Genomic DNA, 13,798 nt, shown 5'->3' on the forward strand with positions numbered 1-13,798 from the left:
CCACCAATGCTAGAAGATTCCTTATCAACAGAATTAGAACAAGATGCACCATTATTGAATTGAGATGATCTTGCAAAACTAGAACCACCTTGCATGACAAAAAGTTAATAGTTATGTCATTCTCCCTTTCAGCACCAAGTAACAAAGCTCAAAACTCTTTCAAGAAAATAGTAGTATCTCTAGCAAGAATCATAGTTCTAATCGTAGGATACTCATTTGGCAAACTAGCTAATGCAGCAATCATAATATCTGAGATAAACTCCCCTGCAGATGTTAACTGATCCCTAATAGATTTCAACTTTAACAAATATTTATCCCTGGTATCTCCTCCTTTCTGAATAGTATGTAATTTTGTTTTCAAGTGATTAACTCCAATTTTAGACACTGAAACATATCTCTCCTCAAGATTAGACCAAACCTCTCTTACAGTTCTACAGCCAATTACATATTAGGTTGTGATTTTCACACACCATTAACTAATTTTCCCACACCCCTCCATATTTTTTAATACTTAATTTGTATCCTACTATTTAATCTTCCATATATACCCCTCCTTATTTAATCTTTCATTAGTTACTATAAAAAAGTAGGAAGGGTATATATGGAAGATTAAATAGTAGGATACTAATTAAGTATTAAAAAATAGGAAGAGGTGTGGGAAAAGTAGTTAAGGGTGCGTGAAAATCACAACCCTTACATATTCTATAGCATTATTAGAGAGAGAAGCAATCAACAAACTTAACAGTGCCAAATCTGTCACATCCTGGCCCGGGGCGGATCACTTCCCGGTTCCGCTCCACCACCGTAGCACGATATTGTCCCCTTTGGGCTTACCATTCTCTCACGGTTTTGTTTTTGGGAACTCACGAGCAACTTGTGACCATCATGGGATTGCTCTAGCCACCATCTCGCTTAACTTCGGAGTTCCTACGGAACCCGAAGCCAGTGAGCTCCCAAAAGGCCTCGTGCTAGGTAGGGATGAGAATATACATATAAGGATCACTCCCCTGGGTGATGTAGGATGTCACAATCCACCCCCCTTAGGGGCTCGACGTCTTCGTCGGCACACACGCGATCAGGGTTAGGCTCTGATACCAAATTGTCACATCCTGGCCCGGGGCAGATCACTTCCCGAGCCTGCTCCACCACCGTAGCACGATATTGTCCGTTTTGGGCTTACCATTCCCTCACGGTTTTGTTTTTGGGAACTCACGAGCAACTTTCCAGTGGGTCACCCATCATGGGATTGCTCTAGCCACCATCTCGCTTAACTTCGGAGTTCCTATGGAACCCAAAGCCAGTGAGCTCCCAAAAGGCCTCGTGCTAGGTAGGGATGGGAATATACATATAAGGATCACTCCCCTGGGCGATGTGGGATGTCACAAAATCAATAGACTCCCATTCTTTAAATGCACTTGTAATTTCTTTGGTAACCCCAGATTTAGCATTGAGCACAAATTTAGCAAGACATTCAATAGTACCATCAAAATGATCAAAAAGCTTGTATCTTTTTAAGACGACTTAAACTGGAATGCCTATTTAGTGTAATTATGTTCACTAAGCTTAATAGTAAGCATACCGAACAACCCTTTAACTTTCACAGGTGAAGATGCCATATCTATACTTCAAATCAACAACTGAACAACTTTTCTTCAAGACAAGAAATAAACCACTAAGCTTCAAGTTTCAAGAATTTCAAGAAACAATTAGAATCACTAGCTTCGACTAGGGCTGGGTTCAATTCAAAACGGTTCGGTTTTTTGCCAAAACCGAAACTGAACCAAAATTTTGGTTCGGTTTCTGTTTTTTTTTTCTCCAAAAAAGTAAAAAAAAAAAAATTGAAATATGAAATTTTAACATCTCAAACACAATCATAACATAAGAATTCCAACTAGAATCAAAGACAATGAAAATAAACATTTAAAGTTCAACTATAATCATCAATCAAATCTTCCAAAGTCCAAACTAAAAATAAACATCAAAGTTTAGGTCTTCAAAAAGTCCAAATTTAAAATAAATATCACACAAGTCTTCCATACCTAAAATAAACATAACAAAGTCCAAACTTTAAAGAAATATTCCACTTAACTAAAATCATAAAGTCAAATAAACCTTCAAGGTTTCATCACTTCATGTCTTGCACACAATCTTCTCTTCAAGTCCTCAAGCTCAATGCTTAGGTGGCTTAGTAGGCAACATAGCACATTTCCTTGAACTTCCACTTGCCATTTCTACATACAAAAAAAAAAAAAAAAAAAAAAAAAAGAACATGATGTAATGCAAGTATGCAACATAGCATCTAATTAAAATAGTCTAATAAAACCAAACGCAATAAGTAAGATTAACTTTCTCAACTTCTTCACAAAACTCAATATCCTCAATGGTTATCTCATGATGTAATGCAAAATGAATAGACCTAAGCCAATTTTGTGTACATATCAAAGCCTGCACCATTTTTGGACTCAAAGAATTACGATATGGATCAATTATTCATCCACTTGTGCTAAAGGAGGATTATGAAGCAATGGTTGATACGAGAATAGCTAAAATCTCTTTTGCAACTTGTGCCAAAATAGGATACTTAGAAAGACCATTCACCTTCCACCAATTCAAGATATCAAAGTTTGCCTCTTCTTCCCCTTTATTAGGATCTGAAAGATATTTATCCAAATCATTGTTTGAGATGTACTGATGTACTCTAAATCTTCTTCCCCTTCATTAAGATCACCAAGGGATGCTTTCATTTTTCCACTTGTGCTTTTTGTTAAACAGCAATACAATTGTGAAAAGATGCATGATTTCCGAAGCTATGCCCATTTCACTTAAATATTTCTATTAAGTATCTAAAGTGTGGGGAACACGCATGGAAATAGCCCTTCAAATCCAACTACAAACCGACAACATTGTCAACACAAAGGCATTATTTACAGATCAGCAACAGCAAGACAACCATCTGATCCATATGAATTATACCATGAAAAGCTTTATCAAACAGAGCTTAACAATATTTTTCAAGAGTACGAAGATCGATTAACTGAATTCTAAATGTTCAAAACTTATAATTTTCCAAGAAAAAAAAAAACTGTGGTAACCCAAAACAGGAATCAAAAGCACACACCCAAAAAAAAAAAAAAAAAAAAATCCCTGAAATGTAACAAACCCATCTAAGAATCACGACTCTTAGTTCAAAATTGGACACTTTCTACTTACAAATACACAAAATTAATCAAACTGAAAGAGTAAGATGACCAAACTGAAAGATTTATCTCACAAATTAATCAAACCTCAACTAATAGTGTTCAGAAATGAAGTTACCCAACCAAATCCAGCATACCCAAAACAAATTGCAAAACCCATGCAATTGAAAAGCTACAGAACCCATGAAATTGAAAATAAAATATGCAAAAGGCATCAAATTGAAAACAAAATATGTAGAACATGAGAGAAATTACCACGAGACTAACCTTGCAAATGAAGGAAGTCGTGGGTCGCAGGTCATGGGTCATGGGTCACGGGGGTGAGAGACTGAGAGTGAGACGACGACACTTGCAAATTGGCGATAGCGAGATGTGAGACGGGTCTCAGGTTGCTGGGAAGGAAGAAGACAAAGTGGAAGAGCGGCGGAGCTGGGAAGGAGAGGGTCCATAGTATAGAGGAGAAGGATAAGAGAAAGGGATCGATGTTTAGGGTTTCAGACTGAACGATAGACCAATACAAACTTCAGTCTTTCAGACTGAACAATGCCGTTTCAAGAAAAAAAAATCATTAATTTATAATTAATTACAAAACAACATCGTTTTGCTTATACTTCGGTTCGGTCCTATTTCTAAACCCTAGAAATCGAACCGAAACTGAACCAGATTCGGTTCAGGGTTTTTTTTCTGGTTCGATTTTTTTCGATTTTTGGTTTTTCAAAACCATCCCTAGCTTCGGCCTTTTTGATTCAGCAACTACAAACAACACTATTTCACCAAGATTCAAGAAAACCCAATACTTGGAATCATTGGCATTGGCCTTTGGATTCACTCAACATACTAAATTGATGGCATTGGCTTTTGTACAATTCAGATATCTATATCATCAAGACAGACAGAAATGGCATTGGCCTTAAGCTTAGCAAGAAAGTAAAGATTCTAACAACTATCACAACACTTACAAAGTTTACAGAAATTAGTCTTCAAGAACTTCAAGAAAAGCAAGATTCAACAATAAATCTTCAAAACAAGATGATATGCTAAAGAATTTTGAACATAGAACCTGAGATGTCACCGAATTCAAACATTTTCTCTGCCGTAAACTACTATAACAATCATAGTTGCAGAAATCGAAGACATTGCAAGACAAATCATCGGAAACATGATGACCTAAATCTGCCAGAAAAATTCCCAAACAGATATTCTCAGCAATCCACAGCAGAGCGCTGGCTCGATACCATCATAACAGTGCACGATCAAGCTTCATAGAGTTGCAAAAATTATGCCAAAAGCTGAAGAACTTCAGAAATGTAAAGAGTCGAAAAGAAAGAGAATAGAGAGAAAGAGAAGAAGTATAGCTTTGAACAAATTCACATTAATGAGAAATGAGAGGCTACATCAATACATATAATGTTTTAGATTCTAACTAGCTTACAATATAAGGCAGTCAACAAACTAACTCACAACAACCTAATCTTATTACAATCCAATTACACTATGACATATGGACCAACATACACAACAACAACGACGACACCACTCACCACCATCACCATTCTCTCCTTGTGAGTTCCACGAAACTAGAAACGAGGAAAGAACATCCCAACTCCTTATGTGCCTCACTACGTCGTGGCTACCACATTCATTGTTCATCATCTCTAGCGAACTCTAGTCGATGCCGACATAGATAAGCTTTGGAAACACTCTAAACCTTCTTCTTTTGTCCTCGTCGTTAGCCTTTGATCGTGTTGTGTGTTTTGGACGTCGAAACATAACAAAAACAACTCGGGGGAGACTTCCCCAGATTCTGGCGAGAACTCGCAGCCTTTTAGGCTATTTTCCTACCAACTCCAGCCATGGCTGGCCACTTGATAGGTATAATATTCTTCCTAGGCTTTAATTTGTATGTTGAATGACTAGTTTTAGTTGAGATTTGGGGATGAACGGAGCTTTCCAAGCTCCTGGTTTCTTCTTCGTGGAAGTCAGCCGACCTACGGTCTGAAACCAGGTCTACCCGACCCAACCACCCAGAACCGGATCCAACTCTGACCTGTTTACCCCAGGACCCGACCCATTTTCTAATTAGATTCAGAATATTCCTGGAATATTCCCTGGAATACTTTTTGTAATATTGTTTTGTTTTGACTTTTTCGAAAATTTCTCAAAAACCTTCATAGACTAATTTCAATGTCTCGATTCCATTTTTGACATCGCTTTAGTGAAATTCCAAAGTTTTAACGTAGTTGATAGGCTCTGCGTCTCGGTTAACTTTTTGGGTCAACCGTTGACTTTTTTACGAAATTTTTCTGGGACCCCTCTTAGGGTAATTTGATGCCCTAATTCCAAATTTGCACTATGTTTTCCCCAATTCAATCATTTTAGTAGGATTTTACTAATTGGTCCCTTTATGTGGATATGTGTGTTTGTTAGTGGCGATGACGTCCTCCCTAGTTTGAATGGCTCTTCGGCGACGGAGTATTTGTGAGTGGACCCCTTCCATAATGCATGATGTTATTACTAGAAATGCATACATGAAAAGCAAGATTTTATGACTATGTTTTATGAAACGTTTATTGAGTTATCAGATTTACGCTTTATGAAATATCATACTTTATCGAATTTACGTTTACTAAGATATTTATGAATATGGATTTATGATACGACGTTTGAGCTATTGAGCTCCGATAATATATATTTTGAAAGTATTATGTTCATGATTTTATGTGCTTACTTAGCAGATATTCATACAATGTGCCTTTAGGCGGGTAATATAGTGCCTTCGGACGAATGATATATGTGCCTTCAGGCAGGCAATGGATGTGCCTTCGGACGATTATGATATCGCACACTTTATTAAGATATATGTTTTATGAAGGTTTTATGGCATGCTAGGGTTTTCGGAAAATCTATTATTTATTATGCTATATGAGTTTTCTAAAGCTGGGGGTTAGTAAGTTTGAAGAGTAGTTGATATTCTTATTAAATCAGTCCACTCATGCTTTGTTTTATGCCCCCTTCAGGACTTAGAATCAATGCTTACGAACCCAGCATCATTGCACTCCCGCGTCGGTATCTTCGAGTCCTCTCGGTGTAAGACTCATTCCTTTGTTCGTACCTTTTTATAATATTCCTTCTACAGTATTCTTGATTAGTTCTATGCTCTGAACATGTTCCCACAATTGCATATCATTAAAGTTAAATTTACCTATTTTATTTACATTCATTCTTTCTTCATAACTTACATGCATGTTAATATGGCTTCGTCACCCTCAAGGTGTCGATTAGCACGTGCCCATTCCGATGTTTGAAGGATATCAGGGTCGGGCGTGTCAACAAAAATAACTTAGTTTAGTCTAAAAACTCTCTATTCTATTTGGTCTTTGTATATAGCTCACTGGCATTTCTTCTCGCTCTACTGAAACACTTGCTGATCATAGTTTTATAGGGAAATAAATTTAAGTGACTCAACCCCATTCTTATTATTTGCCAATAGTAGAAAATATAAAGGCTAGAAGACTAAAACCCCACCAACTCATGTTTTGATGTTTTTCACGGATTGATCTTATGTAATTTAGCAATCCAAAGTAATCATGTGGTAGCCATCCACATGAATAACAATAGCTTCTTTCTTTAGCAAATGTTCAACAAAAGGGATTCTTTATATTACATGAGGTGAAGTGCCGATTTAATTCCTGAACTATCATCTCAGTTAAAAATAGGTCCCTGAATTATTTTTTTAATAACATAAGTCCCTAAACTCGTTAAAATTGCTAATTACATCCCTACTATTATATTCAAAACTATATTATCCAATTTTCGTTAACTTAAGTCACTTGACACACTTTAGAGTGTAATATCGGCATTTTCTTTCTTATAAGCCCTTAACATTTCATATAGATTGTAAATCTAACATCTAATTTACCCTCCAAAGATTACTTCGTACACTATTTCTTTGTAATAAAATTACCAACCTACCCTTCAATATGTACCACATGCAAGTAATGTCACTTAAATTGACAAAAAATTGAATATAGTAGCTTCAAAACTAGTATTAGGGATATAATTGGTATATTTTTATAATTCTGTTCCGGCAAAGATTTCCCTGGAAAAGGCTCCTCGAACCTCAGCATAGCGCCCCAAGGGATTGACACTTTGTATGTGTAGTCGGGCTGTTGCTTGTTGATGTGCTACAAGAAGAGAAAAAAAGTTAGTTTTGAAATGTGCCTTTGTAGGGCCTTAGGTGTAGGCCTTGAGGCTTGCAATCAAAACTAACTAAGTGCAAGGCGTGCCACTGCTATCTCAGTATAGCAGATGTAGAACAAGTGTGTTTTAAATTGATTTCTTGCGCCCCAAGTTACTTAAACTTCTTGTTATCAAAGGATTGTCGTGGATGGGTTAAGTCCACGTTAAGTTCTTTTTCTAGCCTTGTAAACAAGGACTTTTAGTTCATAGTCTTGTATGTTTGAATAAAGGGAGCTAGAGCCCCTTAAGTTATTTATCAGGTTCCAAGTTACTTTTAATGAAAACATATTGATCAAGTTAACTAGATCCAGATGCAAATGGTACTCTTAAAATAGAGAAACATATGGGAATAAGTTAAATACATGATGGAGAATACATTAAGTAATATATCTACTAATTTAGAAAACAAACAAAGAGCTTTGGGCAAGATTTCACCTTGTCTGGTAAGGTTGAACCTCTTGCAGTCACTTCTCTTTGAATTTACAAAGGTTATATGCTAACAAAGGATGGATGGTAAACAAGTTGACACGAGGGAATTGATACTACACCATTGAGGGAGATAGCAGGGCTTTTATACTAGACAAGAGATAGCTTTTCCAAAGTACTATCGTTAAAATGATTGAATCTGGGTTGATTTTGGCTTTTAGATGCAAATCTGGCTTGAGAGCAGAGTTTGTATGTTTGTTTGATTGGTTAAGTGTCTTTGTCTCTGTTGTCTCTTCTTCCTTTTATAGGCAGTTTGGCCCGACTACTGTAACTTTGCTCTTGCCTGAAAGCACTTGGAGGGTAGTGAGTTATCAGTTTTTTACTTGTAATGCTACTAGAAAGTGTTCTTTGGCTAGTAGTAAGTTAGTCTCCATCACTTGTCATTTCAATGTAAGCATGTGGCTTATACCTTGGTTGAGAATGCTTCAATCTGCATCTGGGTTGGATGCTGGGTTTCTGGCAAATCTCTTTTAATTTGGCACCCTTGGGCTTTCCTCCACTCAAGCCCAATGTTCAAATATTAACCCAAATAGTACCCCCTTTAATCATTGTTGAGTCTACAAATCGAGGCGTTAATAATGATTAAATATTCGTCACATACTTTCACTCTGGGACTTGCACCATTTAAGACAGCCGTTGTTAACTAAACCTTTGCACTAACCCACGATTTCCAACGTTAACTAGATGTTCACTATATAATCTTCACTTAAACCTTCGGCTAAGTACCTTAGCAATTTCAAACCTTTGAATTTCCAGAACTTCCCAGTTTTTCCAACTTTCCCAATACTCTCTTGCTTTCTGCTCCTTCTTACTTTTTGCCTTCAAATTTCTTCCATCTTTTCCAAGATCATCCAATGGCACCCAAAGCTACTCAAACTCGATCCTCTTATGAATCTGATAATGGCATCGCCATCATGCGTCGTTTGCTTAATGGCATTCATCGTCCTTGAGCTGGCCTGCATACCTTGCTTTTCTTCAAAGAGGGAGGAGCGCACTCATTAAGGCTTGCATAGACCTTTCTAGTCCCCATTGCCGTTGAAAACAACATGTCCAAGGAGAATTAGTTCATCCCGAACCCATTTTTGGCCAAGTCCATCATTTCGACATCCAAGTGGTAGAACTACCGTCGCGACTTTCCTTTGATAAAGGACAAAGGATAAACGTAATGGATAAATGAGCTCAAGCTTACCACGGATCTCCTTTTCTGGAATTCGAGCACTAACACTTTTGACTTCAAGATGGGCCTCATGTCCCCGACCATTCTTGACATGGCCCAGGTCTTCGGGCTAAGGCCCTCGGGCAGAGTTGTGGACGTTACCCATGACTGGTATCCTTCTTCTCGCCCAATTGCTGAGAGCTCGGGCACCTCTGGTCCCATAACTCATTTGGAGTACAACTCTGCTACTTTCAAGAGTTGTGGGACTTCCTTTATGGGTTTTATCCTATTTTCCAAGAAGGAATTTGGCCCTTTCTCCTCCAACGCCATCAGAGACCAAGAACACATGTACTTTCTGTTGTACTGGCTTAACCAACACGTCTTCCCTAATAAATCCAAATGAGTGCAAGTCGAGTAGATTATTTTGGTGGAAGCTCTTTATAACTTTGATGACATGGCCACGGGTTCCTTCCTTCTTGCTCATCTTTATCATCTCCTTGATGAAATAACCCAAGGCATTCCCTTCGAGACTAACCTTAATGAGACCACTTGGATGATTCAACTATGGCTACAATGGTATTTCCTCGAGCTTTGGGCGTTTAACCTGGAGTTTCCTGAGGGTATTGCTCATGCCCGAATTTTGGCCAATGCTTATCTCACCAATCATTCTACCTTCTCTTACATGTATTTCTTCAGATACTGCCGCACTCAGGCAGATTTAGAGTGGGGAGCCTCAGTGCTTAGGAGATATCCTTGGTTCTCCAACCAAGCATTTCAAGATACCTTCGAGGAGGATGCTAATGCCTTATGCAGAGAGAAATTTATCAGATGCATTCAACCAAGGGACCTCGCCTGGGGAGGGGATGTGCCTTATATGTACATGCCTATCTCCATGTAGCACGAGGCCTTTTGGAAGCTCACTAGCTTCAGATTCCATCGGAACTTCGAAGTTAAGCGAGTTCGGGCAAGAGCAATCCCAAGATGGGTGACCCACTGGGAAGTTCTTATGTGAGTTCCTAAGAACAAATATGTGAGGGTGTGGCCTAAAACAGACAATATCGTGCTACGGCGGAGCCGATTTGGTATGTGATTTTGGGAACTTACACGAGAATTTCCTAGTGGGTCACCCATCCTGGGATTACTCTTGCTCGAACTTTGTTAACTTTGGAGTTCTAATGGAATCCGAAGCCAGTGAGCTCCTAAAAGGCCTCGTGCTATATGAATGTGGGCATGTATATATAAGGCACATCACCCCCTCTCCGTTGATTGATGTGGGATATTACAATCCACCCCCTTAAGGGCCTGACGTCCTCGTCGTTTTACTTGTAGCACACGTTAGAGTGGCTCTGATACCATTCTATCACATCGCAGACCGGCTCCGATGTAGCACGATATTGCCCGTTTTGGGCCCTGACCACGCCTTCACAGTTTTATTTCTAGGAACTCACATGGGAACTTCCCAGTGGGTCACCCATCCTGGGATTGCTCTTTCCCAAACTTGCTTAACTTCGAAGTTTTGATGGAATCCGAAGCCAGTGAGCTCCCAAAAAGCCTTGTGCTATATGAAGGTGGGCATGTACATATAAGGCACATTACCCCCTCTCTGTTGGTCGACGTGGGATGTTACATATTTTTTCACTATCCCTTACTGTTTTAGCTTTTTATTTGTCATCTATTTCTTTTTCTTCATCTTTGAGATTTCTTTCTCTATCATTCTTCCATAGTTATGAAAAGATCTCTACAGCCAAAAAACATTGGTTTGCACGACCCCCCTCTTTATTGTTTCGTTAACATCGGCTGAGATTTTAAGGTCGAGGGACTTGTAATTGTGGGATGTGGCGGTGCTAGGGTTGATTTTGGAGAGGGTGAGGTGAGAGACCTACAATTATGGTTGTGGTTGGGTGGGTTGTGGCGGTGTTAGGGCTGATTTTAAGGTAGGGTTGGATTTAATTTGGAATTTGGGGAGTTGGTGGTTTGAGGTTGAGAGCTTTGAAGTGAGGGAGAAAGAGAAAAGTTGACAGAAAAATAGTAAGGATAAAAGATTTTGGCCGTTGGATTTGTATTAATGGTTGAGACCTATCGGTCCGGAGGATCTCCACAAAATTGATCCGTAAGTCCATATTTATAATGGCTTAAGCCCATATGACATTCATAGAGAGAGAAAAAGAGAGAATGATAGAAGAGTCAAATTCTAACTACTTATAATGACTTAAAGCCTATGTGGCATTCATCATTGACCTATGTCTAATTAATCAAAATATATCATTGATCAAGTCCAAAACAAAAATATGTCATTGATATATGGCTTAATAATAAAGTTTTTATTGACTTTTGGCTAAATTACCTTAAAAAATAATATACAATAAGTTATTTTGCATAAAATAATATTGTTTGATAAAAAATCAATTATTATTCTTTTATTTTGTAGATAAATTATTTTACATAGATTATTACATACATTAGCCATTTTTTATTTGTTATTATATATGCGTGTTAAAAATAATTTATCTATACTTATATGTAAATGTTTGGGCCCAAAATAATATTATTAGGCCGAGCTTAGGTTTGTGTTCAGTCGAATGCTCTTCCAAAAATACTATGGGCTGTCCAGCTATCATAAGCCGCCCAATCAGGTCGGCCAAGTCCTATTGCAAGAAGGATTGATTTGGATAAGAGCGAAGAAGTTGAGCCCTGGTACAACAAAGGGTTTCAGAGTTGAAGACGCTGAGAAATCGGGAATGAATCTGATTCATTATAGAGTTTGGTTCAAAAATCTATTGGAACTAGGATTGACCGAATCCTAATCATAATAGATTTGGGAGTTTTAGTCCATATATATTATCTGGTTCGGCCAGGAGTAGGTTTACTGCTATATATATAGAGGGGAGTGCATCATTCAAAGTTTTCCAATTCAACACACAAACTGCCATACACAAACTCTCGCTCTACGCTAAACCTTTCAACAACCTTGAGATTTTTATTTTCCTTTTTCCCACCGACACATCTTGAGTTTGGATAAATAGCACTGTGAAGGCAATCGGCGATATCTTCAGTTTGGATAAACAACACTGGAACCCTAGAATCAGCTGATCAAGGAGCACCTTCAGTTTGGATAAACAGCACTGCTTCTTAGTAACCAAGTTTTGGTCGACAAGGATTTTCGAGTCCTTGTTAGTAGAGGTCATCTCATTAGTTTTCTCAGCGAAGTGAGGTGTTACAGGTACTGGGCTCGGCACATTGAACGCCGAGTTGTTTTATGATTGGGTATTCACAAGTAAGTTTTAGAGTTCAACATTCTGACGGCCAAACCCTATTTACCATCAAGACGTACATCTCTTTTGAGTACTTGTGTCCATATAGTTTGGTACTAGTTCAGCGTGCTTATACTCTTATGAATATAATCACCGTGACCGAACCCGGTGCCGACGATCCATGAACTTTGCAAAACTAGTAGCCTTGTCTTCAGGCTCTAGAATCCGAAGGCCGAGACGTGTTCCTTCCTCGACAGCAGTCCCAAGATCAAGAAGTCAGCAGCGTGTTCAACTCAACATTAACACATTTTACTCTTTAGCTGAGCTAGGCTGACGAGTTGGCACGCCGCGCACACAATCGAAGGATGTAATTAGCTTATTAATTACTTGACATGCGCGTCACGTAGGCTTGGTAGTTTTTAGGGTCAACAGTAAAATATAAGTAAATTTATTTTGAATCAAACCACATTATTTTGTAGGTAAATTAAAAAACATTTATATTGTAGGTACATAATGTTTATTTATTTGTCTTTTGGCCAGAAGCATTAACATACAATTTGACACACCCTGACCGAAATCAAGGCATGCTGGCCGTCACGTGACAATGATGTAACCATGTGTACAGTGCGGAAGCGATAAAGATATAGAGAAATATGAGAAGAAAAAAAAAACCAACTACCAAAGTACTAGCGCGAAATTAAGTGTGGAATACACAACCAGAGTATAAGTAGCCTAATTTCAATCCAGCCAAATAAGTACTAATTAAATAACACTCAAAGATAATCCTACATTGGTAGTCTGTCAGAACTGCCTTGAAGTCCTCGCAAGCCAGCAACGAGAATTCCTACTTAGAACTTGGAGGGGCGCAAAACAGAAAGTGTGAGTGGGCAAAAACAAAGCTTTTCCAAATCATTTCATTTCTCAAAAGTTCTAACTCCTCGCCATAAAACTTGTATAATTTTCCCAGAAATAGAATATATAAACATATATCAAATAAGGCTTGAAAGCAGAATGCATCAATATTATGCCATGCCAAATGTCTCAGTATAAAACATGTAATCCAGGTGCTAAATCACAATAAAAATGCTAAATCAGCCGGAGTCATCTAACGTGACTTGTACGGTGGAATCTAGAGCTCATCCATCTAGCCGGAGTCACCTCATGTGACCTGTACAGCTTAATCCATAACTCAACAATATATATATCTCATCAACAATATGCCTGCACACGAGTCGGAACCACTTAAAGTGATATGTACAACAAGCTGGGTGTAAATAAATACGCTCTAGTGCTACGATCACGTGAAGGCTGTGCGAAGTATCGTAAGTCACCTACAAGTCAGAACCACCTAAAGTGGTATGTCAGGCTGGCACCTGCCTTAGATCCAAGGTGAGCGTGTGTGGTGCGAGAGGTGAACGATCACGTGAAGGCTAGGCCCTCAACTCTGGCGGAGCACTAACACCGGGGTG

This window comes from the organism of the source record quoted next, unplaced genomic scaffold (assembly GCF_019419815.1).
Source record: "Pyrus x bretschneideri cultivar Hongxiangsu unplaced genomic scaffold, Pyrus_bretschneideri_v1 Contig10, whole genome shotgun sequence".
Classification (NCBI taxonomy): Eukaryota; Viridiplantae; Streptophyta; class Magnoliopsida; order Rosales; family Rosaceae; genus Pyrus; species Pyrus x bretschneideri.